Source organism: Mastomys coucha, unplaced genomic scaffold, assembly GCF_008632895.1.
Source record: "Mastomys coucha isolate ucsf_1 unplaced genomic scaffold, UCSF_Mcou_1 pScaffold20, whole genome shotgun sequence".
Classification (NCBI taxonomy): domain Eukaryota; kingdom Metazoa; phylum Chordata; class Mammalia; order Rodentia; family Muridae; genus Mastomys; species Mastomys coucha.
In genome coordinates, this window is record NW_022196903.1 from 132,364,988 (window position 1) to 132,392,211 (window position 27,224).

A 27,224-nucleotide genomic window follows, 5' to 3' on the forward strand; every position below is an offset into this window, starting at 1 on the left:
AAATTTATCTGCCATCAAACTCACGTTCTTGACTTGGGAATCTCTCTCGGAAACGGGATTTCTGAGTAAAGCAAAGCCCAGCAATTGAATGAAACCTTAAATTTATCCTCCTAAGGACAGAATAGTTTTACAATCATGTTTTAATTTTTTTGTTTGTATTTTACACCTTTGACATTTTATGGTCAAATTTAAGGAGCAGCCAGGGGGATGACAGGCTTTGGGATGATGGCGGGACTAAGCGTTTTCTTAATTCAAACAAGGCAGAGAGTGAAACCACGTAGTCTAATGGTCAATGTCTCAATAAGATGAGAATAAACAGAAAGAGACTCCATGCATTATTTGTATTTTATCAAAGGTTGTTGCTGTAGAATGTGAAGCACAATAAATAGCATTCTGTTAGCAAGCATTTGGAAGAAAATGTTCATCACTTTCAAATAAAATTACTTCCTTCCCCTAACAAAGTGTATACTCTATCTTTCCTCACGTTCCTCCAAGTAGCTGAGAAATGGGCAATATTTTAAATGCCCTCACACAAACCATTTAACTAATAAACAAATAGAGCCAGCGTTAATCACTGACCACCTCCTATCATGGGACACACACACACACACACACACACTTTAATTTAAAAGGACAATGGATAATAATGTGAAAAGGAAATGTGGCTGAGATCTTATTTACAGAATCTAGCATGGGGAATAGACTTCAGGAAAAGAAAGATATCACGATAAGCAGCACTTTGGTTCATAAGAAAGCAAAGAACAGAACCTCAAAGGCATCTGGATGGCTTGAGATGTCTCTCAGAGTCTCTCCATTAAAGCAAATTGCTCTCATCTTAAATGACACTGTACAACAAATTGGGACCTTTAAGAGTAGTCAATATTCAAAATGGCCTACCCAAATATGTGTTACATCTCCCAGTTCCATGGATGTAGCAATATACTCGTTTTGATGTAAAACCTCCTAAGCGATGTATGTCATGGCCCCACTACTTCCCCTAAAAGTTCTATACCTTTGATTCTCTAGAATAAATGACATCTTATCTTTGGCTAGAAAATGGAGGTGTCTTTGAGAATCTGTACCAACATATTAACATCTATCCTGATCCTTTCAAGACTAACCCTTGTCATCTCTTCATATTTCAGAGGCAAAATATAATGTGTTTATCCTGGTTGGATTCTTTGGAGGTTGGATGCATACAACATGAAAGACACACCACTTGATTTACAATCTGCTAACTGCTCTCCTGTGAGTGTGGACCATGCTTGGAGAGTTTACATCCATGGGGCTGAGAGCCAGGTCTGGTACACAGTGCAGGGTCCAAAGAACTATGTTTCGAGCTGAGTACGGTCTGTTCCATCTATATTTCCCTAAAGGACTTGACTTTCAATGCAGTTACATTAATTGTCTTCTCCTGAACCACCACTCCCATATTTCTGTTCAAAAAATGGATGCAAGGATTCCAATCAAAGTTCAAACACATGTCTCTTTTTGTGTTAGGTCCTCTGAACTCATGAAGTTCAGGCCAAGTTTTAAAAAAATATATCTGTTTTTTTAATGTTAGTGACAATTACAAAAATCATCTCTTATGGTGACTAGCTTCTAGAGGCTCCTTTAGATGTGCTAACAATTAGCACCTTATTTTAAAAAAAAAAAAACAGTACTAAACTTCTTAGCTAAGGGTCATTCATCATGTTGGATTTCTCAGTTCCTACACTTCTGTAAAACTGTGTGTATTTCATTGTAAGGTAATTATAGGCCGCATTCTCTGCTAGACTAAACACCTTGAGAATGCAAACTTATCTAATTTTGCTTTTCATTCCACACAGGTATAAATGGAATGTTATGGTCATAAAAGATATTTACTAAATGGGGATGAAGTTGATTTGAATTATACAAGGAAGTCAGTCTTAAACATGTGTACAATGTTAATCTAAGTAGTTCATACAAAGAAAATTCTAAGCATATTAGATCATGCTACTTAATAACATATGTTTTCATGATATGCATACATCTGAAAATATTTCTGTAACATGGTGTAAAGGTTTATTTTGTCATCGTCTGCATGAATACAACATAAGTTGTTGGAGTCCCATTCTGTGCCTCAGCACCTTCAGGTCTCAGAGCCTACCACACAATGAGCCCTTTATAACTACTTGCATGAAGGGCCAAGTGGAAAAATAAGGCATGATTGGACATATGCAAAATAAAACAATCATTTCTTAAAATAGGCAGCTCTCTGAGACAATAAAAATGGGGGAAATTGAGGCCAGTGTAATTTTGGACACAAAGTAATTCTGATAGTTTCCTCTAATATACGAAATGTAATATTTTTAGTGGTAACCATGTTTAGGTAATTGGGACTCAGTCACTCCTCATATCTGACATAAAATAGTATTTTTGCGAGTCTATGATGAAACATTTCAGATAATATTTGATATGATAATAGCTATTTCTACTTATGCCTTAAAATACTCAAGGGAGCATTACAAAGACAAAATATGGAGAACTCAAACAGTATAGAGCCCAATAGACTAGAGTCTAGGTAGAATGTTCTCTACAGGTCAGGTATATCGCGTGCCTTGGCACTAGCAGCTTTGCTCATATGATATGCATAGGAAGACATTTTAGCTCCTCATATATGTGTGTCTGTATTCAGATTGTGTGTCAACTGAAGAAAAGAATTCACTTGTGTTGAGCTTTTTCTTTTAAACCATTTGCCAGAAGAGAAAGTTGGATCCTGTGGTACTTGAGTTATAGGTGGTTGTGAGCTGCCATGTGGGTGCTGGGATCTGAACTAAGGTTGTCTGCAAGAGCAGCCAGCCGGTGCTGTTAACTGTGAACCCATCTCTCCAGCACTGATTGATTCTCCTCTCTCCTCACTCCTTTCTCCTTCCAACTTTCCTTTTTTCTCCCTTCCTCCTTGCCTTACTCAGCTCCCCTTCCCTTTCTTTCTTTCCTTTTTTCCTTTCTTTCTTTTTCTTTCTTTCTTTCTTTCTTTCTTTCTTTCTTTCTTTCTTTCTTTCTTTCTTTCTTTCTTCTCTCTCTCTCTCTGTCTCTCTCTTTCTCTCTCTCTCTCTCTCTTTCTCTCTCTCTCTCTCTCTCTCTTTCTCTGGTGTGTGTGCAGGATCATGAGCATGTCAAGGACTTTAGGCAGTGGGTTCTCTGCTTCTACCCTGTGAGTCAGAATTCAGGAGTTCAGGCTGGGTGAGTAGACACACCTCTAGCCTCTGAGCTAGCCCTGTGTTAAGGTTTGAGAAAATAGGTGCATTCACAAATCTATCCCATTCAGCTCAGCATTCAGACAAAGACACCTTTGAAACAATCATGAAGATCTACAGAGCTGGAATCCTTACTCTAGTGACCACATTGGTGGGAGCTGCTTTTTTCCGAAGGCGGAGGGCTAAGGGTGACACTGGAGATATACTGGATGCAGGAGAGGCTGGGACCTTCATGTTGCTATCTGTTTCTTCTCCTGAAGCTTTCAGCGAACCAGAAAGGAGATGAAAGAGAATTGGGCCTCTCTGAAGATTCTTTGCTGGAAACCAGAGCTCTTACCAGGACCCAGGTAGCTTATTCTCCTCTCTATGTACAAAGCTGAGGATTATTGGCCTCTGCATCCAAGCACAACACACCAAGCCTGTGGTCTGAGAATCATGGAGGGCAGTGACGAGCCATCCAGCAATATGTAATGAGGGGCAGGTTTGCACAAATCAAAGAGAAACAGCAAGGATCATGGGCAGAGAGAACAAAGAACTGTCAAGTGAGAGTATTTTCAAATTGACTTACGTTTACTTCTATTTATTTATTTTTGAGATAAAGTCTTATTGGGTAGCTTTGAGTGGCCTGGAACTGGCTACATTGAACAGACTGGTCTCTACATTACAGAGTTCTGAATGCCTTTTGCTTCCCAAGTGCTGTTATTAAAGGTGTAACCCCCCACCCCCTTGCTGGCTCAAACCTGATTTCTGGTGAGACTCCAGAGAATCTGCTTGATTTGTATGCTTGAGGAAATGAAAACAGAAAGAGATACATAAGTGCAAGGGTGCCATTTGATGGGGAACAAAGGAAGAGTCACAAGAAAGACAATGCAAGTGGGGAAGAATTTTAGCAAGACAAAATGCATAACAGAAAAAATGAAAGCCAATGTTTTAAAAGATGTCACCATCACAGGATCTTGATGGGTCTGATGTGTGAAATGGCTACAGCATTGTGCTGGAAGACAAAGGGAGTTGAAAAACAAAGGAAAAGGCATGGAAGGCACCCCCTCCCTAAAAAGAGAGATTACTGAAACATGTGAAGCAGAAATGGTAAATAAGGATATGAGAGAAGAAAACTTTCCCAGTTGACCTGTGTGTAGATTTGATTGTATGAGTTTGGCTACACGTATGTCTGTATATATACCACAGACATGCAGTGCCCATGGAAGCCAAAAGAGAATGTTGGATCCTTTGGTACTTGAGTTATAGGTGACTGCGAGCTGCCATGTGGGTGTTGGGATCTGAACTAAGGTTGTCTGCAAGAGCAGCCAGCCAGTGCTGTTAACTGTGAACCCATCTCTCCAGCACTGATTGATTCTCCTCTCTCCTCACTCCTTTCTCCTTCCAACTTTCCTTTTTCCTCCCTCCCTCCTTCCCTTACTCAGTTCCCCTTCCCTTTCTTTTCTCCTTTCTTTCTTTCTTTCTTTCTTTCTTTCTTTCTTTCTTTCTTTCTTTCTTTCTCTCTCTTTCTCTTTCTTTCTTTCTTTCTCTCTCTTTCTCTTTCTTTCTTTCTTTCTCTCTCTCTTTCTCTTTCTCTTTCTTTCTTTCTCTTTCTTTCTCTTTCTCTCTTTCTCTCTTTTTCTTTCTCTCTTTCTTTCTTTCTCTCTCTTTCTCTTTCTTTCTTTCTTTCTTTCTCTCTCTCTTTCTCTTTCTCTTTCTTTCTTTCTCTTTCTCTCTTTCTCTCTTTTTCTTTCTCTCTTTCTTTCTTTCTCTCTTTCTTTGTTTCTTTCGTTCTTTCTCTCTCTTTCTCTCTTTCTCTCTCTTTCTCTCTTTCTCTTTCTTTCTTTCTTTCTTTCTTTCTTTCTTTCTTTCTTTCTCTCTTTCTTTCTCTCTCCCTCCATCTTTCCTCCCTCCCTTCCTTTTTCCTTTCATCCATCCATCCATCTGTCTGTCTCTCTGTCCTTAACTCCTTCCTTCATTTTTCCTTTCTTACTCCTTCCTTCCATCCATCTTTCTGTCTGTCTGTCTTTCTTTGTCATTCTATTGTGCTGGGGCCTCGTGAAGGAGAGCTAAGCAGTGCTTTACCACTGAGGTAAACCCCATGAGTTGCCTTCAGTGATGCATCAGGAGAGTTACCCCTATGCTTCCTTCTTCCTTCTCCAGTTCTTACATTTTCTTTGTCACAAAATCACCACACTTCACAAGTCTCTGTCCTCCCCTCACAGTTGAGTGGAATCTTGTGCTACATCTAATGACCTAACTATAATTTGTGAGCAATTAGAGATATAGTATTTAAATAGAAATTATGTCTGGACTTTGTTTTGTACAAAAGGGGATTTATTGGTAGTATCTGTTTCTTTTTATCCCATTTCCACCCATTAGCGCTTCTTGTTCAGAGGGTAATACTTCATGGATTAGGAGTTTTACGAAGGTTAGATAACACTTTCAAGTCCCAATACTTAGAAATTTATTAATTTAATTTATATTTTTGGCTCAAATTATATATTTGCTTTAATAATTTTTAACATTGCAGTTGCTTCATAGTATTTTTAGAAAAATGATACTTATGTCAGATTTTTTGTTTGTTTTTAATTCAACTCTCTAATGTGAAATCATCCAATGTAAATATTATATTTGTATCTGAAAAAAGTTGTATTTATAATATTCAGTTGCCAGGGTGGATTTTAAACTGATGTTTCTTGAGACAGGGTCTATCTGTGTAGCCTTGACTCATCTGGACTTCTCTCACCCACAGTTTCAGCTATAATGTGTGTATGCCTGTGTGTGTATGTGTGTGCCTGTATGTGTGCTTGCATATATGTGTATGTACGCTTAAGGACATGTTGTGTGTATGTCTGTGTGCATGTGCACTTGTGCATGTGCATGTGTACATGTACCTGTGTGTGTGTGTACTTGAGAGCCTGTGGTATGGGGATCAAACCTAGGGCTTCATCTATTGCTAGGAAAATGCTGTATTATTGAACTAACCTAGAAGCCCATTTTTACAGAAGTTCATGATCATGATAAGATTGTCAAACTGCAAAGAGCTTCTCCTAGATCCCATTTACCCAACTTCATTTATTATATATATGTTGCCCCGTTTACTATCTTCTGTATGTAGTTATTTATGTATGCTTGCATATTTTTCTTGAAATATTTAAACATGCATTGGAGACATTGTACCCCTTACCCTTAAATATTTCGCCATATCTGTCTAGGAAAAGAAAGTTAAAGCCCAAACATTTACACTCTTGAAAGTAATTAAACCCATCATTGAAAACCAGAAAATTTGGCATGGATGAAGAATTAACTAATCTGACACCCATATGCAACTTTCATTCACAGTGCCATTATACTTTTAACATAACTATCCTTGCTTTCAGACAGGATGCCATTCCGGACTGCACCCTGCATTTAGCTGTCCTTCTGTTGTATTCTTGACACACCTAGAAAAGGGTACATCAGCTGAGGAACTTCCTCCACCTGCCCCCCACATTAAATATATATATATATGTATATTATATATATTATATATGTATGCATATATATATTATATATTTGCACACAATATATCCTGGTTAGGGTTTCCCTTCACTCTGATTTTCCCAGGTCCTCCCACCTCCCACCTCCTGTTCCATCCAGATCTATCCCCTTTCTTTTTCTCATTAGAAAGACAAAAGGCTTCTAGGATATAATAAAATATTATAAGATAAAATGAAAACAACACACTGAAATTCAATAAAATAAACATAAGGAAGAGAGAGAGAGAGAGAAAGAGAGAGAGAGAGAGAGAGAGAGAGAGGGAGAGAGGGAGAGAGGGAGAGAGGGAGAGAGAGATCCAGTCTTTCACACTCAGGAATTCCATAAATACACTAAACTGGAAAGCTGTTATACAGACACAGAGGACCTGGTGTGCAGCAGGACCTGGTCCAGCAGACAGGACCCATGTGTGCTGCCTCAGTCTTCGTAAGTTCATATGAGCTTTGATCATGTTGATTTAGAAGGCCTGCTTGTCTTGGTGTTCTCCACCCACTCTGGCTCTTACACTCTTTCTGCCTCCTCTTCTGCATGCTCCCTTGAACCCTGAAGGGAGGGATTTGATGGAGGCATTCTGTTTAGGGATCAGTGTTCTAAGGTCTTTGACTTTGCATAATGTCTGGCTGTGGATTTCTATGTTTGTTCCCATCTGCTGTAGGAGAAAGCTTCTCTGATGATGGTTGAGCCTGCATTCCTTCCTCCCCTCTCTCCCTCCCTCCTTTCTTCCTTCTTTCCTTCCATCTTTCATTCTGTTCATTCATTCCTTCTCTGTCTCTTTGTCTCTGTCTCTCTCTGTCTCTGTCTCTTTGTCTCTGTCTCTCTCTGTCTCTCTGTCTCTCTCTGTCTCTCTCTGTCTCTCTGTCTCTGTCTCTGTCTCTCTCTCTCTCTCTCTCTCTCTCTCTCTCTCTCTCTCTCTCTTTCTTCCTTTTGAGATAAGTAGACTTGAGTTTACCCCAGACCTCTTCTCTCTGTATTTTCAGGTTTTTGGTTACGTAAGCAGTGTCTGGAATGGGTTCCATAGCATAGAGTGAGTTCTAATTCAAATCCACTTATTTAGAGATTACAGTTTTAAGACAAACTCCCCTAAGCTTTTGACAGCTCAAGACAGCTTCCTGTGTTCATGAATAAGCTGTTACTTGAGCACAAATCATACACCACCATTCTCTCCATACTTCTGATTTTCTTGCCTTTTAGCAGTGGTTGACATTTTTTTTAAAATAAAGTTTTATTGACAAGCATCCTGTCCATTCAGTCACATATGGTCTCCCCATAGCAACAGCAGAGCAAGTAGTTGGAACAGGGACAGTACTATTTACAAAGTGGAAATATTTTATCTGATTTTGTTCATACATACACATATATTATAATTATGTATTATAATATATTACATATATTATATATTAGACATATTCATATATAATCTGTGTATAGCATACATATAAGTATCTACACATATTCATATGTGTGTGCACATTCATATGGAGGATCATAGTTGATATTACGTGTTTTTCTCCATCCTTCTGTACTTTAAGTATTGAGGTCGATTTTCTCAATTGAGAAACTCTGCCAGTCGCCTAGTCTAGTTAGCCATCTTGCCCTGTGCTTGACTCGGGGATACTCTGGTCTACCTCATGAGTGTTGGTATTATATGTAGTCAGCATGCTTGCCTGGCTTTCTTGTGGGTTCTGGCGATCCACCCTCTGGTACCTACTATTTCCAGCAAGCACTTCATTCACTGAGTCATCTTCCCAAAAGGACTTTTGAGCCTGTAGAGTGCTATGTGGCATCTGCAAATGAGCTAGACCACAATCTCCCCCAGCTTCCCTTTCCTGCTTACTCTTACATGATGTTCTTCACACCCATTGGTCCATCTTTTTGAGGAGGTAATAAAGTTCAAAATTCCAGAAAGGCTTTTCAAAACTCTGAAGTATGCTCTGATGAAGTATGCTCACAGATGAGTTTCAAATGGGAAGTTAGTCCATCAGAGTAAGTTTTCTGTGTCCTGAACTAGATCTTTCACTTCCTCAAGGTTAATTTTGATGTGAACAGAATACCACGCACATCTGTCTGACAGAAATTTCTCAAGAGATGGAAATAGTCCGTCTCTGACCTGTCCAATACTCTAGCTACATGTAAACTAAAATTTTATTAATTTGAATGAATCTAAATTTAAATAGTCACACTTGACTAATGGCCACCATGTAATGATAATGTAATGGAAGAGAGAGTATTGAATATTTATTTTACATTTCAGGAATTGTTTTCCTGACAGGCCAAGTCCTATAATCCTAGCTATTTAGAAAGTTGAGACAGGATCACAAATTCAAAGCAAACATTTGCCTATAGTAAGAGTAAGGACAGCGATGTAATCATATATATATATCACCCAAAGAAGAAGAGGAAATGAGGAATAAAGTGCTTAGAAGGTTGGGACAATAGCTTAGTGTACAGTACTAGCCTTGCTAGCTCATGGGAGTCCTGAATTCAGTTCCTAGTTCTGGGGCAGATGACATGGACAATGGAGTTTATTTTTCTGACTATCAGAAATTTAGGTATTCCTTATCCCAGGAGCCTCTTCTCTTTCTCCAGGTATAGGTTTATCTTCTAATACAACATAATTTTCTGCATTTTAGGCTGAACTAAAGAAATCTCTGCCTGTCCCTGTTTTGTTTGTTTGTTTGCTTGCTTTTTGTTTTCTGTTTTATTTCTGCCTCTGTCTCTCATTCTGAGATAGTCTTCCGCAGCTCTGGAAGTCCTTAGCAGAGGGAGACCTTGAACCTCTGACTTCCATCTTTTTCTACTTACAGATGCCTTCTCCACTGCCCAAATCATGCAGTGGTGGGGAATCTCTCCCAGGTCTCATGCATGGTAGGCAAGATCTTTCCCAGCTGAGTTCCAGAGCCAGGAGACCCCTGTCCTGTAACACCGACGGCCAGGGCACACTTCCCTTTGCTGACCCACAGCAGTGCTCTTTTCCATGATCAAACTCACAATGTTTCAAGGTCAGAAACTCTGTCCAACATTTCTTTTGCATTCCTCTTGGTGACATACCATATGCTGGGCACCTGGTCTGTATTTGATAAATATTTATTGCATGGATAACTAAAGTAGTTTACATCAGGGAGCAGGATAAGAGGACAGATGGAAGTCACATGTTAAAGATGCCACTTTTCCCTTGCCAGAACTGAGAGTATATTCTGGTGATTTTTCTATAAGGTTCCAGAAAAATTGGCTGTGAATTAGACTATACAGTCAAGATGCCTGGCAAGGAAGAAGTGTTTTTCAGAAATCAAAAGGTGAATTTCCACTGTTCTCTATACACATCCTCTGTTTGATTCACTCTGGACTACAGTGCACCCAAACAGAGCAGAACTCCAGAACGAAATTGTAAGCTTTCTCTCATGTGTGTGGGAACCACATGGTGGCTCCCACTGCTAGTGATTTCAGATCTGACTCACAGTTCTGATTTGACATGTTACACCTCCTCAAAATGGTTGCTTCTGTTATTTGCAGATTATGTCTGTTTAGACTGCTGGCTGGGGCAGCTATCCCTAAACTTGTAGGGTCAGGGTAAACATACCAAAATATTAAAAGGGTAAATAAACAAAACATTAAGTAAATAGCACAAACTGTGTAACATGCGGCTACTGAGTTAGAATCATGCTAACAGATAAACCCTCCTGAACACCACAAACAATTCTTTATCAATTTGAAAATATACAGCTTTTAAAGACAACAATCACTGTCACTAACATTTTTGAAAACAGGCAACGATGTCAAGAATTTGTTTATACATACAGAATGTATTTTAGATGTAGCAGCTAGGAAATCTCATTACTGTAGACCTCACTTGAAGATCTCTGAGGTCCCTTCCAGCTTTAAATGCTGAATATAATTCAGAATTTATGATAATTTGAGCTTAGGCTAGGCTGAAATTTACTTTTGTATGATCTATGAAGCGAGGATTTGGTAATGGTGTAAACAAGATTGCTCGAGGCTTTTAGCCAAGCTGTTCTTAAAGATTTTAACACATTGTGTGATACAAATGGGTCTAATTTCAAAAGATCCCTCCCCATTTGTTAGAGCAAGAAACACAAGTCTGTTAGTTAGAAGTGCTTTTTATTAGCAGCCTAATTTTTCATGTGTGTTCGGAAATAACTCATCTGCATATTTATTACTGTCTGAGGTTTACTTCGTTTTTACTTCAGATTGTCTTCTCTGATGGTAAAACATATTCACATGTTCCTCCTGTAATTAGAAATGACTATTTTTTAAATGAAATTGTTCATGTTCCCTTTTTTACTTCTTATTTCCTTGATTATATTTAAATATGTATTATTAGACATCATTATTATTTCAGTGCCAAACTGCATGAAAATGTGTTTTGCGGCAATCAAGTTACTCTTTAGAGGATAATGAGGAATTCAAAGCCTCTGAAATACAATTGTAATTCTGAGGTCCATTTATAATTCTTCAAGAATCAATGGAGTAGTGGAAATTAAGACTAGAGGCTGAAGACACGGCTCAGCAGAGAACTTACGGACTCACGTTCAGTTTCCAGCACCCATAGTGTGCTTTATAACATTTACAATTTCAGTTCAAAGGGGTCTGCTACCTTTCCTGACCTCAGGGACTCCTGCACTCATACAGTATACACAATATACCCAGGCACACACATATTTACATAAGGTAAAATAAATATACTTTTAAAAATAGAAAGTACAATGATGAGTTTGTTCCTGTGTTCTTTATTTCCTCTTTGACATATTATCATCACTATTTTTATTGACATTAAAACATTCTCTCTTTTTACAAAGACTGATAAATATTTTCTGGTGTCCTGAAGAACTGAGGTTTGACATTTAGCTGTACCGTTTCACAATCTGATTAACTTACAAGTAGCAAAAGATGTAGTAAGGGCATGTATATAGAGAATATACATGCTTCATTTTAGAAAAACCCATATGACAAAATTTTACATTGGAAAGTCTTAATTATGGTTTGAAATGAACAACTGAAATCATTAAGCTAAAATAATGTGAGAAAAAAATCAAGTCATTTCCACCAAAAGAAATTTAATTAAAAAACCCCCAAATCTATGTTCTTCCATGAACATATTATTTATAATACCATATTGTGTTGTAAACTTAGGATGGTGGGACCTTAGTTTAGTCTTCGCTGTGTTCTATTTGCTGTGCTCATAAAGAGTAATTCCCATGATAATAAAGAGACAAAACTGACTGCCATGGCAATTTGCACATTTAAATATACATTTTATCAAAATTTTCTGATTTATTACCCATCTATTGAGTGGGTAATTTACTGCTTTATTCTAGCCTAAGTTTCTTATATTGTCTTTTAAAGGATGTTATTCTCTCTCTCTTTCTCACACATATGCACACATGCATGTGTGCTCACACACACACGCACACACACACACACACACACACACACACTCAGCACAAATATATGTGATTTCCTGTGGTACTTGTAGAGTCCAGAAGAGGGTATTAGATCCCTAGACCTTGAGTTCCAAATGGTTGTAGGCTGCCTCATGTAGGTGCTGGGGCCGAACTCTGCTCCTCTGGAAGAGCAGCAAGCATTCTTAGCTGCTGAGTTCTCTCTCCAGTTCTCTCTGTCTTATCTTAATTTTTATAAGATCTAACAAGATAAGGACTATGATTATTTTTATTTACCAGGGAGGGAAACTGAGTCCTTGAGAGAAATAATTCCTGAGATGATCTATCTCATTAGTATGCAGCAGACGCCAACTGAATATGCTATCTTTCTCCAAGCCTACATCCTGCCTTTCTAAATAAGTGTTTTCATTTATTTTTTAGGTCTTCACTCACAGTAATTATTTTAATGCCTTAAGTCTCTTCACATATTGAATATGCACAGGTCATAAATGTTACTAAACATTGAGAGTTATCTTTTTAAATGTCTGGAATTATCACAATTCAAACAGAAAAGAATCCAGTCCCAGGGACCAGAAATTCTGAATGATGGGGTAAACAGAATTGAATATAATTACCAACAGATCATCTTCTTACTGATCTAAATGAACACTATTATAATTCCATCGGGTAGTACAGAGTTCTGTTTTATCTGTCCATTTTTACTACTTTTTGTTTCCATCAGCACATGAAAATTAGAAATAGATTCAGAATGTGGTGTTTCTGGGCACGAATACCTGGTGCTTGTCTAAATTAAGGGAAGAGTGTCTCTCTCTCCATCATTTTCTCCAGTGTTACATTCTACATCAAATTTATTTTAATTCAAGGCCACATGTTGTGATCTTTATAAGGTTTAATCTGTAGTAGGTGGTATGCACAGTAGTGACTTTCTTGATGCTATTTTATACGTGTTATTTTACTATGCTCTTACCTATGCGCCTTCTCTTCAAGGTTCCCAAACAGGTTCCCTTCATCTTCCTGGTCACTCAACCCATTCCCCACACTCCCCACACTCCCCACCTCTTCTACTTCCCAAATCCTATTTCACTGACCTCAGTTCCTATTTAAGTTCTGGTGCCATTCTGCCTAGAGCACTGTGGTTCTGTGGCACCATTTAGAATCAGGTACGTAGATATCTCTAATATTATTCTTCTTGCTCAGCATTGCTTTGTCTATCTGGAGTCTCAGAGCTTACACTCACACACACACACACACACACACACACACACACACTCACAAAAACACACACATCTTATGAATTTTTCTATCTCTGTGAAAAATGTCATTGGAATTGTGACTCTATAGATTGTTTTGGGTGGAACAACCATTTCCACAATATTGATACTTCTAGTCACTGAGCATAGACTACCTATCCACATTCTAGTGTCTTTGTCATTGATATTAAGGAAGGTTCCTGTTTTTTTTTTTATGTTAAGATGTAAGAATTTTCTGGCAGAGTCTTGGGGACTCTGACTTACAGAATCTTGCCACCTTCATATAAAAATAATTTGACTTCTCCAATTTTTTTGTTCTTTTATTTCCTTCTCTTACTGCTCCTGCTCCAGCTAGTACTTCAAGCCCTATGTTGAATGAGTGGACAAAGTGGGTGCACTAATCTGATTCCCACTTATAGTAGAAATCCTTAGACATTTACCATTTAGCATAATGTTGGCTGTAGGCTTGTCATATGTAATTTTTACCATATTGACACATTTTCTTTGTATTTCTGGTTCATCCAGCCTTTTCTATATGAGGGGATTCTTGGTTTTCTTATAAATCTTTCTGCATCTATATTGAGATAATCACATTATTTCTGTCCTCAAATCTGTTTATGTAATGTGCTATATTTACTGATGTGATAAGCTGAACAATCCATATCTCTCCAATAAAGGCAGATTGATCATGGTAAGTGCTCTCTCTCTCTCTCTCTCTCTCTCTCTCTCATTTTCTTTTGAAACAGGAAATCTCTCTATATCCGTAGCTGAAACTCCCTATGTAGATCAGGCTGGCCTAGAACTCACAGAGATATACCTACTGTTGCCTCCCAACCGCTGAGATTAAAAGTGAACGCCACTATGCCTAACCCAGAAAATGCTATTTCTACCATAGTTTTTCACTTGAGTTTCAAGTATTGTATTGAGAATTTTTGTGTCTCTTTTTTTTTTTTGGGTAGTTAATTTAAAAGTGTCTTTTTCGTTGTTTTTTTTCTTCTTGTTTGGGTACCAGGTAAGTACTGCCTTTGTTAAAACAAGGAATTGGGTAGCATGTCTTCATTTTTTCTTTCATAGAGTAGTTTGAGAACCATCACATTAGTTTTTCTTTAATGGCCTGATAGATTTAGTATGTTTGGAAAATTTTTAGTTAAAAATTAAAACCACAGATTATTGACAAAATGACTTCTTCAACAAATGGTGTTTGGAAAATTGGATAACCACATGTAGTCTGGAGATACACATATACACACACACACATATTTGTATAACTATGGAGAGAGAGAGAGAGAGAGAGAGAGAGAGAGAGAGAGAGAGAGAGAGAGAGAGAGAGAGAGAGAGAGATAGGAGAATGTACCCCCAGACATCCCCCCTCCCTCTCTCACTGAGGCTAGACAAGGCATATATGTGTTCCGTGGGCTTTGGACCAGCCCATGTATGCTCTTTGGTAAGTTGGCTTAGTCTCTTGGAGCTCTCAGGTGTCCAGATTACTTGACACTGCTAGTCCTACAGTCCTACAGGGTTTGCACCCATGTGCATTCCTTCAATCCTTCCCCTAACTCTTCCGTAGAGGTCCGCAACCTCAGTCCAATGCTTGATTGTATGTATCTGCATTTGTCTCAGCCAGCTGACTCTCAGAAGACAGGAGTGATGGGGAGAAGAACGCTTCAAGTGGGGGGGTCGGAAGGGGAACAACATTTAGGATGTAAGTAAATAAAATAATTAATTAATAGAAAAGTACACTGGAAAAATAAGAGATAGGAATGTAAATTTAAATAACACTTTAAAGTATAACTTAAAATTTTTGACATTATTAGAGACAAAAATATTACAGGAAGCATTTCAAGATATAAGCATGGCCAAGAAATTTCTGGAAAAGATTTCAGTCACTCAGGAGATAATGCCAAGTGACGAATGAAACCTCCTGATTGTCGAAAGCTTCTGTGTGGCACAGGGAGCAGTTGGATGAAGCGGAGGGAAGTCTCTGTGAGCTACAAGTCTGCTGGCCCAGTCAGTTATAAATGGCCAATAAGCATACCGAGATGTGTTCAAGCTCACCAGCTCTCTGAAAATCAAAACTACAAGGAGATTCCACAGAGCTCAAGTTCGTCCAAAAGGATGATGTTTAGAAAAGAGATAACAATGAATACTGGTGATTTTGTGGTCAGAATGGAACATGGCTGAAGGGAGTCTGCATCACTCCAGCCACTACAGAATTCAGTGGGTAAGTAAGACTAATAGCTAGAAGTGGATCTACCACACCTCTCCTGAAGGACTCCAAGTCAACAAGTCCCAGAGACACCTGCTCAGCAGTGCTTCCTGCAGCATTAGTGGCTATGGCTAAACTATGGAAATAACCTAGGACGCTGTTCTGACAACAGGACAACAGGTCAAAAGATGTGGCAAATACAAAGAATGGAACTTTTTCAACCATAAAGAAGAATGCAGTTCTGTCGTTTGCAAGACAATTAAGTAAATTAAGCTAGTCTCGCAAAGGTAAGTTTTTTCTCTCATTTTTTTTTTTTTTTTGGTTTCTTCATTTTATATAGACACATAAACCTATGCATGGATACATGGTAGAGAAATGGAAGGAACACTGTAAGGGAGTGAAGAAGATGAATGAGATTGGGGGGGCCAGGATTGGAGTATGGGAAAACACTGTCAGTGTCCAAAATGAAAATATTCTTGTATATTCTGTAAGATACATAATGAATATACAATGAAAAATTTTAAATTAGAAACTTAGAAAAGGTCTGCCTTCAGATTTCAAAACTGATTAATATTTTTGACCTGGCTGTGTAGTCCTGGATGTTTCTCTGTACTCTATCTTCCTGCCTCAGTCTTCTGAGTCTTGAGATTCCAGATGTGTAACATCATGCCAGGTTCTAAATACCTTCTTAGGCTTTATTCAGTTCCATTGGAAGCTTTCATTTCATGCCAATTATTCAGAAAGGGATAGAATTCACTCAGTGCTTCTTAATATAAAGAAAGTTCAGTGATGCAGAAAATACATTCTCTGAAATATTGGCTACTACAGATTTCGACATTCAAGGCTCCTGCATGGTGATCTCTAAGTCCTTCTCTGTTTTATTTCTTTCTCCTGGACTCTAAAATGAGTACACATTGCTCTGGATTTGGAAAGCTTCCTAAATGTAGACAGCACCAAGTTCAAAGCGAACTTCCTCTTTCCCTTTTTGTGAAACTGGGCATTGCACTCACATATATCATTTCATTTTGTTGTTGTTGTTGTTGTTTTAATATGAGACAGGGTGTTCCAGATTGGCCTTTAATTCACTTTTCAGCCTCTACTAGCCTTGACCTCTGACCTTGTTGTCTTAGCCTCCATAGTAGGTGTAATTACAGACTTGTTCCACAAGGAAAGGCTCAGCTCTGGCTTGTCTGACACAGGACTCACCCTGCAGCTCAGGCTGCCAGGGTCTCACACTGTCTAAGACTGGCCTCCAGTTTGTGGCAAATATCCCTGTCTCAGTCTCTCAAGATCTGGCATCATAGAAAAAGAATCACCACACCTGGTGGCACAAACATTTGAAATCTACCAGCTTAACCCTAAGGGCCTTTTGGCTGAGGGACTTCCAGTAAGTGAACTTTCTAGAAAGTAATCAATGCAAAATAAAATTTGGAAAGGTATAACCAAACAAGAACAGAGACACTATTGAGCCTGTGAGGTGTCTCAGCAGGACAGGGGCTCCTTGTGCAAACCTGAGTATCTGTGATCGATCCCTGGAACGCACACAAAGGATGAAAGAGAGAGCTGGAAAAGCCCCCCACATGCAAGGCATGGCATGCCACTAACACATACAAAATATTACAAAAGATTTTAAAAATATTCACTAATACTAAATAACAATCATGCGTGTGTTGCATGAACGTTTACATGTTTATGTCTATGTGTGTACATGTCAAGGCCAGAAATTGATTTTTATGTCTTTATTTACCACCTTACTTTTTGACATAGATCTTTCCATTAAACCTGGAGTTCACTGAATTGACAAGACTTGCTGGCTAACAAGCTATAGGCATTCCCCATCTCTTCCTTCTTATTTCTAGGGTTACAGACATTGTCACCACCCAGGGATTTTTATGTGCCTTCTGTGGACCAGGTCTCTTGACCTCCATTTTGCAAGTACAATCACATTGTTGAGGGAACTATCTCCCCAGCAGCAATAATGACATCTTATCAACACACTTGTAATAATAGATACAGAGAAACTTAGTTTAAGAGAAAACTTGCCCCAAACAACCAGAATACTGTAATGTAATGGTAATGGTAAATACTGATGGTCAATATTGAAGAGATCTAGAATCTCTTGAGACAAACTTCTAGGCATGCCTTTGAGAGATTATCTGGATTAGGTTAATTATCTGGATTAAGGATGCCTCATCTTAACTGGGGGAATCACTATCTTATAAGCTAAATAAAATAAAGAATGTGAGCTGAGAGCCAATATTCATAATTCTTGCCATCTGACAGTGAATATCATGTGACCAGCTGCCTCAATCTGCTGCCACTGTGACTTCTCGCCATGATGGACTGACTATATCTTTGAACTTTAGGCCCAAGCAAATTCTTTCTCCCTTAAATCACTCTGGCCAATGTATTTGTTGGATTCAGTAAATAACTGATCTCAAAGTATTTGCAGAAAAAGAAAATACCATTGGAATGGAGAAAGTTAACAATAGCTTGTAAAAGTTGGTTCCAGAGGTAAGTCAGCTGGCTGGGTTTACTGTAGCTTTGCAATGAAGCTGTTATTTAAACAATGATTAATAGTTTCGAAAGCAAGCAGTCAGTAGATCAACACTTTAGTGTTCAGACACAGAAAACGCTTGTCCATAAAAATGGAGGTGGGAAATCTGCAGGGTCAAAATATTTTGTGTTTTTTCCAAATCTAAAGTTTCCAAGGCAAAATCTACTTAGCAGATCATATCTGTAAATGCATTGAGTCACATTAATATGCCCCCGCCCCTCGGACTCCGGCTCTTTATGTGCATCAAATGAGGCTAGAATTGTAATGGTAAAGCTAAACAGCACTTATTATTTTGAACTTGTCAGACATTTGTTCATTGAATAAGTGTCCAGGATACACACACAGTATTTTCTCAAAGGGTAAAATCCCTCCCTGGGATCCCCTTCCCTGACACTCTCGATCTAATAGTAGTTTGGAACTCAGGGGCAGAGATCTCAGAGTTTCTTTGATTTCGTCTTTATCAAAATCACAGAAACCAAATGGAGTCTGTTAGTGAATGCTCCTGTGAATGTAATAAGCGACTGGTGTCACACCTCGGGTGCTAGGCCCGTAGAACTTTATTTTATATTCTATTTCATTCCTTTTAGAAAATAGCGATATTTCTGTGAACTCGTAGAAGTTGTTTTCTTTTTAACAATCAAAATTCTATTCTATATGTCACAAAGTGATTTTAAAGAGTTCTGTGAAGTTTTGAGTAGGCATGAAAAGTTATAGGGAAAAAAATTGACCAAAAAAATTTGTTGAAAAAAAGTGGGACGTCTTGCTTCTCTGGATTTAAAACAAAATGTGTTTATTATATATATATATATATATATATATATATATATATATATATGTGAGTATGCTGTTATATATTATAAATATACATATACATATATATGTATATGAGTACACTGTCTCTGTGTTCATGCACACCAATAGAGGGCATCAGATTCCATTGCAGATAGTTGTGAGCCACTATGTGGTTCCTGGGAATTAAACTCAGGACTCTGGAAGAACAGCCTGTGTTTTTAACTGCTGAGACATCTCTCCAGCTCTGCCTCCCCCCTTTTGATATGCTATGCCGTTAAAACATGACATATGGATATTCTTTTCCTATTGAAGAATCTTTCATAAAGATATACCAATGTTGTTCATTGAACATTACTTCTTTGGCCAAGCCAGTAATTCCATGACCCACTGACCTATTCCATGACTCACTGACCTATTCCATGACCCACTGACCTATTCCATGACCCATTGACCTAGTGTCTTTGTGGTTATGTATTTTTTTTCTTCTGTATTATAATAAACCTCCAAGCTTTAAATAAATGAATGTGATTAATTGAAAGTTCTAAGCAGCACTAACCCCAGGGCAGAGGAGATGGGACAGAGAGTTGTCCCACACTTTACATGCTGCCAGTGTGGGTGACATTTAAGAGACAAGTAAGAAGCTACTAGATGGTAGTGACCACAGTTTAGCGGTGGGACCACATTCATCTTCATTTGGATTGGTACAAAATGATGTAGCTTCAGCTGAACAGTTTTTGTTGTCCATAATAATTGTTGAAAGCATAGGGTTTCATTTCAGGCTGAATAATGTTTTTTTCTTAAATATCTTTGTATAGCAGTACAATTTACATGTTGGAGTGAATCAATATAGTTTTAACTGAAAAAGAAAGGGGGAAAAATCAAGATACCGAGTCTCTGTATTCAAAACAAATTAAAACAAATAAATGACTTTTCAAGTGTGCTGAAGCAGTGACTAGTCATGTCCAACTCCTATTCTACAAGTGTTAGATGAAATTAAAGAGAAAGCTCAATTTATATAACCATCCCTTCAATGGGATAACACAGGTGGGGTGTTTTAAATGTTGAAATAGTTCCTTCTGGGGCTGGAGAGATGGCTCAACAGCTAAGAGCACTTGCTCTTGCAGAGGATCTGGGTTCAGGTCCCAGTCTTAACGTGGTGATTTACAACCTTGTCTATCATTCACAAGCATCCAGTGCCAGGGAAGTTGATGCTCTCTTCTGACCCCATAGACAACAAGAACCCATGACACACAGGCATGCATGTAGAAAAAAAAAACATTTGTACACATAAAGTAAAGAAAAATGCTCTGACGCATTCTTAAAAGCTATACCAGCTTCAGTACACCTCTGCGTTTGAATTTGTGTATCCACCACAAAGAGACAATATTTTGATGGAATTTAAAGGAGGACATTAAGGCTTTGTACCCTCTTTCCTGACCCCTTGCCCACATCTATCCTTCCTTATTCCCTAATATTATTCTGTTTTAATTTGTTTCCTAAAGGTTAGACTGTACCCACACTTACCCTTATAGTTTTTAAAAGAAAAGTCTTTGAAAAATGGTATTCACAATTTCTAAAATTGCCATAATTAAGCTACCCCAAAGAATTGCTTTCTTATAATGAAAATTTTCCACTTTTTTGTGTTTTGGGAATTTAATCCAAAGACTCAAGAGTGATAGATATACACCACTGGTGAGCAGAAATTTCACTTTTTTAAAATCTGAAGTTTGTAAAGGCTGTTATAATCATTCTTGTGTATTTTTTTTTCTGAGAGCATTGGCCAGTTGATACTGATGTCATTGTGATTAATTTTAGTGACATGATCATGGCTGGACCCTCTCAGCTTTCATACAGAAATCAAGAAATTGAAAACTGACAACTTAAATCTGGACTCACACCAGCACTTAGAAAATATAAATTATCAAAATTCCATTCTGTAAAGATATTTTAATAAAATCTACATTGAACACCAAATTAAGATTTAATTCAAACAAATCTGAAGGCATAATGGACTGGTAGGCAAACTTGAATTAATTGAATTACAATGTTGGAAGAAAAATCTCATAGGCAAAATTTCATAATCTTAACCCAAAGGTACTGTGAGCCTAGTTGTATTTGAACAGTTTGAGAAGATTTCACCAATGCCTGGACCAAGTATGTGAAGATGCCAACTCACTTTCCAGTGTCATGTGAACATGATCTATGCTCAGAGACAACATGCTCACTATTCAGAGGGTTCCTTCCAAAATAGAGTTCAGGTGAGCCTGGGAATCATGATACCTAGGTCAATCTAAGTAAAATACATACCTTTCCCACCCCCACTACACTCTAATCAATCTAGATTTTTTTTTTAAAAAAGTTTTTTATTTTTAAATAAAGGTAACATTTGTAAATGTTAAGCATGCAATTTACCCTTTGAATCATCCCTTATATAACTAAATCCGAATAATGGGAGATATTTATTGCCAGATCACATGTCCTGGTCTTAGATCCAAAAATATATGGGCATTTTATATATAGCCTAATACCATTCCTTTTATAATTTTGTATTTTAACTAATTACTGACATTTATCAGACATCTTGAAATATTGATTCATGATGCAGAGGTGTAGCTCAGACCTGTTCATGCTATGCAAGATCATGATTTAACCCCAGTGTGCACTTGTACACACTCACACACACACACACACACACACACACACACACACACACACACACACACACTGAAATTTACTTGCTGTAAAATCAAATGCTTACATTCTAAGCCCACATGTTCTGGGTAGGATATGTTTTCTTTCGGTATCAAGTGATGCATTTTCCCTGACTGTCTCCCTCAAATCTTCTCTCCTTGGTCCCCATGCCATTTGGTTTTCAGAACTTGTCAAAGCTGGTTCTAAGGTTACTGCTTTTCTGTCTGTCCACACCCTTGTAACTGTTCCAATTTTGGGCTGTTATTTCTTAAGTGAACCATTAAACTTTCTTCTTGTTCCCATTCCCACATGATGTTTCATTTGGTTTGCTGAGTTATCAATAAGGTTGGGACAGGGCACCATCCTTTCCTTTATTTAGACGATTTGATACTTCTTGCTAGATGTTTCTTGTTACTGAGAGTCTCGGCATGAGTTCTTTGGTCACACTGGTTTTGTGCCTCTCTGTGAGTTCACTTCCTCTTCGTGTGTCCTATTGGGGTCTGCCAGTCCTAGAGGAACTGAGATGCAGTTCTTCAATACACCCCGTGATGACCTCTTGAAATGGAAATGGCCTTGTGCAGGGGAATTCTTTCAGAGAACGAACAGGAGAGAGGTGTACTTCCATGAGCAGTTACTGTCCACCAGCCACTTTCCATGTCTTCACACTTCACAGTATCTGCCCGGCACAGCTCTCTTCTTTATAAACATAACAAAAACAAAAACACTAGAAGGTAGACTTAAGTACACTGCCCAAGTTAATACGTGTGGATAAAAAAATAAAGTCTCCAGTCTACCAGTTGACCCTAGATCCAAAGTCTTTGCGTTATACTCTAATTCTAGATCTGCCATAAAAGTCAGGAGATAATTTAAAATGAATCTTAATATCACACAAAAAAGGAAAGCTTTCGAGACTGTGACCTCAGTTTTCCCATATATATCCTGTTTAAGAAAGGTGACTCCTAGGAACTCCTTGTGTTTTTCATTGTGTAATATGTTACGAAAAAGAACAGACAAGTGGGCCTGGAGTAATGGCTCAAAGGACAAAGGCTCTCATTGATCTCACAGAGGACCTGGGTTTGTTTTTCAGCATCCACAGGGAGGCTCACAATTATCAGCATCTCTAGTTCCATGGGATCTAATTTGTTCTTCTGATCTCTGTGGGCACCAGACATGCACATGTTGCTCACACTCTAATATACATAAGGTAAAACACATCCAAAATAAACAAACAAACAAATAACCAACAGGAACCAATTCACTCAATCCGTGTTGATGCATACATATGGGGTAAATTCTAAATTTGACTAATTCAGCTTACTTTTCCTGTGTTTGACGTTCCTCAAAGTGGGCAACTGTTAAATCAATTATAAAGACCAGTTGTTCATTCAGTTAGTGCTTAAAGTAGAAATGGCCTGATATATTTATATTTTAATTTACTTTGCCACCAGTTTGTGTGGTTAGGATGATGTAAGGATTTGCTGCTGTAGATGAAGATATTTATTGCAAGTGTCTTGTAGCATGAGTAAGAGGTTGAATATGGGAGGAAGAGAATAGCTGCTATTGCTTTCATTTGTCACCTGGGTGGAAGATGTAGGCAGTTGACATATTGACCTGGTGGACAGGGATAGAGGATGTAGGCAGTTGACATATCTGGTGAGCAGGAAAACTTAATATCAGTATTCCATTCATGTACAAACAGTATCTCTGCATCCATGACTCACAACTTTGCAATCACAATAACTTTTTTTTCTTTCCACATGAGTAGAGATTTTCTGACTTTGGTTTAAATTAATGAGAGCCAAAATTAAGTCACAGATTTTGAGTTTCTCCAAATACTGGTGAGGGCAAGTATATATTTGAAGGGAAGAACTTCTTAACTTCCTAATTTATAAGAGCAGATGAAACTATTCAGTATATGACCTACAAACATCCATATTTGTTGAGGTTTTTACAGTATTATATACGTACCGTATTTTAACATTTATCATTAATTACTTGATTGACTGATTTTATGTAGCTCCTCAATGGATAGTCCTGGCTAGTTAAGAACATGGACCCACCTACTCTGTCTCCTAAGTGCTGTGACTGAAGTGTGTACCACAACACTTTGAATTCTGTGTATATGTATGCCTTTGTGTCGGTTTGTTGACATGAGCACAGTGCTGGAGAAGGTCAGAAGAGAATGTCAGATCCCGTGGAGATGGAGCTGCAGGCAGGCGTGAGCTGTCCAACAGGGGCTCGAGGATTCAAACCAGGGTCCTCTGTGAAAGCAGTTAAATGCTCTCACCCACCAAGCCATCTCCCCAGACCCAATGATGAGTGTTTTATTGGCATGTAATGGGGTGCACTATGGCACCTGAACTGTATGACTATTGGTCTTCCTCTCTAAGTATTTACATTGGAGAAGGAGATGGAGTATGAGGATGGAAAATGGTTAATTATAAACCTCCAATTACACAATAAGAACAGAATTTGTCTGTCCATTAACATAGCCTGCTTTCTTGTGGTACCGTAACCTTAAGATAAATACATAAGTGAAAATGTGACTGATTAAAGTAAACTAAGTTTATCTCAGTATCAAAATGTGGTTGTATTTAGTAAAATTATATTTAAGAACCATCCACACATATTTTCTGTATCTGATTTTTTCTTATAGAGCAAATTGGTTTCGTAATTAATTTTTGATGAAATATACAATAAAATATAGACAACATAATACAATAGATTGCTAAATAATGATAAAATTATATATACTTATATAATTTTTCCATATATATTTCACACACATATATTTCATTAGAGGTAGCAGCAGTTTGTGAGTACTTTAAACACAGAGATATGAGAAGTCTAGGACAGGATTTCTGTATTTAGACAAGTGTTTGTTTTATGTGTGTGTGTGTTTTTTTTTATGATGGGAATAAGAGGAAAGTACTCAATAGACTGGGACCTGTAATATGAAATTTACCAGCAGTGTAAATAACTATTCCCAGAACAACTTTAGAACTAGAATTTAATGTCATATAATAAGCGCTTCTCCTTGACGTTTGTAGGCATGCTATCATTTCCCCATATGTTGAACTTTCTTTCAGTCAAATGTTTTAGGAAGAATAATGCTATATTTTGTTATTTATATGTCAGATAGTGATGGATACATTTAAGTGATGTTATGAAGTAGACACATGATCACCATCATTACCACATGTCAGTGTTCAGTTTAAACAAAATCAAGTATATTATTTATCAGCTAGGTGAGTCCCACTCTATTTTAGAAAACTTGTGACATTTCAACTGAGAATATTTTATTCTATTCATGTAAATTATTGTAAGATATAGTATGGCCTATATAGCTTTTTAGCTTGATTTGCTTCTTTGGTTGTGTGTGTTATGTATGTGTGGTGTGTAAAGATTTGCTTCTTTGTGTGTGTGTGCTGTGAATGCGTGATGTGTAAAGATTTGTTTCTTGTGTATGTTGTGTACGTGTGGTACATGAAGGTGTGTGTGCCTGTGTGTGCTTAGGAAAATGACTCTCTTCCTCCATCACTTTCTCCTGCAGTCCCTTGAGGCCTCAGCGTCCTGGGAAGATGGCTTAGTGGGCGAGAGCATTTAACTGCTTTTACAGACCAGAAGCTTGCTTTATGAGTTGTGTGGTCTGGCCGAAAAGGCCTTGGCATCTGCTTGTCTCTGTCTCCAGCGCTGGGTTTCAAGCTTCAGAAGCCACACCTGGCCCTTTTATTTTTATGTGGATAATGGGGATTCAAACATAGGCACATTTGCAGAGTCCTTTTCTCTGTTAAGTCATTTTTTAAAAATGAACTATGAGGTGAGGATAAATATATAATATTTTTACATTATACTACCTTCTTAACTTGAAAAAATTGATTTAATTCTGGTTGGAAGAACTGGTAGTTGAAATATTTAAGATATTTATCTTGATGTTTAACCTGTGAAATTGTTCATCCTGTAGATTATAATGTCTGAGTTGTCTTCAGTTTTCTATGAGTAAAACAATAGCTACCCTCACCACTGATCTTTGTCATCTTGTACTATAAACCCTTATCATGTCTTGGGCACTCTCATTAACATATACAATCGTCATTTAATGAATTCTTTTGTTTTGAATGTTGAGGATTGTTGACCTAGGACCTTGCGCCTCAGGAATGCACACGATCACTACCATAAACTGTAGTCTCAAGACTTGATTGTAAAGAAATGTTGTAGATTCAGGGATACCAAATATAAGAATTTTCAGATTGGGGAATTCCTGGGAGATGAGCCTTGACTGGCAGTTTCCTACTGATTTTCATTTTTGCACTTGAGAAAAAGTAATGATTAATATGCAAACTATTTCTTGGCTTTATTTTAGAATTATTTCCAAAATCCCTGTTTTTGTCTTAAATTATATACTCCACTAATAAGTTCTTAATGCCAAGATATGAAATATTAAAGTCAAAAATCTCTCTGACTAAACCATAAGAGAGAGCTTGTTCTGATATCCAGCTATTCAGAAACTATACAAGCACAAATATACAGTCTCCCACATAAATACACACTTTATACATACGTTATCACACATACATGCATACATTACCACACACACATACAACTACACTTTGACACACACCTGTAGACACACACTGCCACAACACACACACTATCATATACATACACATATACACAGAAACACACACTACAATATATACTAACATAGATATCAGACACACACATTAGCACATGTATACATAGACACATACAATCATATTGCACGTATAGACATAGAAACACTCTACAACATATATTAACATACATATATTAATATAGACACTCAGACATACTCATTAGCGTATGTACACACATACACACTCATACACCTACACTCACCCTTGTATACATACTCCTATGAACACACACTTATTTACATTGCACACACATACATACACAAACACACACACACACATACCTACCCTCAAACACACTCACATACACACAAGCATGTTGCTTAGGAAAAACAGGCAGTGAATTTTTTGTGATTGTTTTTCGTATTTTTGGTCTCAAATAATCCGGATACTGTTGACTTATTTTGATGCTAGCTGTCAGGCACGATCATGTTGTAAATTTTAAAGTTCCCATAAATGAGTTATATTAGGACCAGTCATGGAGGTAGAAGTTAAGTTTTTTTTTTTTAATTCCTTTAGGGATTTTAAATCTCACTACAGAGGGAAAAAGTGATATATGGAAAGAAAGAAAAACCACCCTAGGGTGTGGGCTCTTAAACACAACTGCTTCTAAGGAAACCTCCTTGGATATAGCACCGGGCCCCTAGAGAGGGCTACTCACCTCTGACTGACATCTGTCAAATTATGGAAGATCAGAGGAGATTGAATTCTTGTGAACCATAGAGTTCCATATATACCATTAGCTCAAAATCAGACTATGGAAATATGTATATTTTAAGTTCTTTCTGTCAATAAACACCTGGGTAATCTTCTCGTCTATCATAACTGCATCATCTAGCAAGTTCTGAAAGCTGAGTTCAGACAGCAGCGTTGCTGTGGGAGCTGGTCTAAAGTCAAA

At 37.8% G+C, this 27,224-nt stretch overlaps 1 protein-coding gene and 1 long non-coding RNA gene across 4 annotated transcripts in view; one reads left to right on the forward strand and one right to left on the reverse strand.

Moving 5' to 3' along the window:
- The window catches only part of LOC116099742, a 9,134-nt gene extending 5,399 nt beyond the window's left edge, over positions 1-3,735 (forward strand). For 2 of the 3 annotated variants that reach the window (XR_004122364.1, XR_004122362.1), the window contains exons 4-5: positions 1,146-1,248; positions 3,482-3,735. This is a non-coding gene — a long non-coding RNA (uncharacterized LOC116099742). Of the gene's footprint in view, positions 453-1,145; positions 1,249-3,481 lie in introns of those variants that run through there. The other variant, XR_004122363.1, reaches the window with a different exon arrangement.
- Lmo3 (LIM domain only 3) overlaps positions 1-27,224 on the reverse strand; it is a 211,368-nt gene that overhangs the window by 61,403 nt on the left and 122,741 nt on the right. The gene's annotated exons all lie outside the window — the stretch shown is intronic.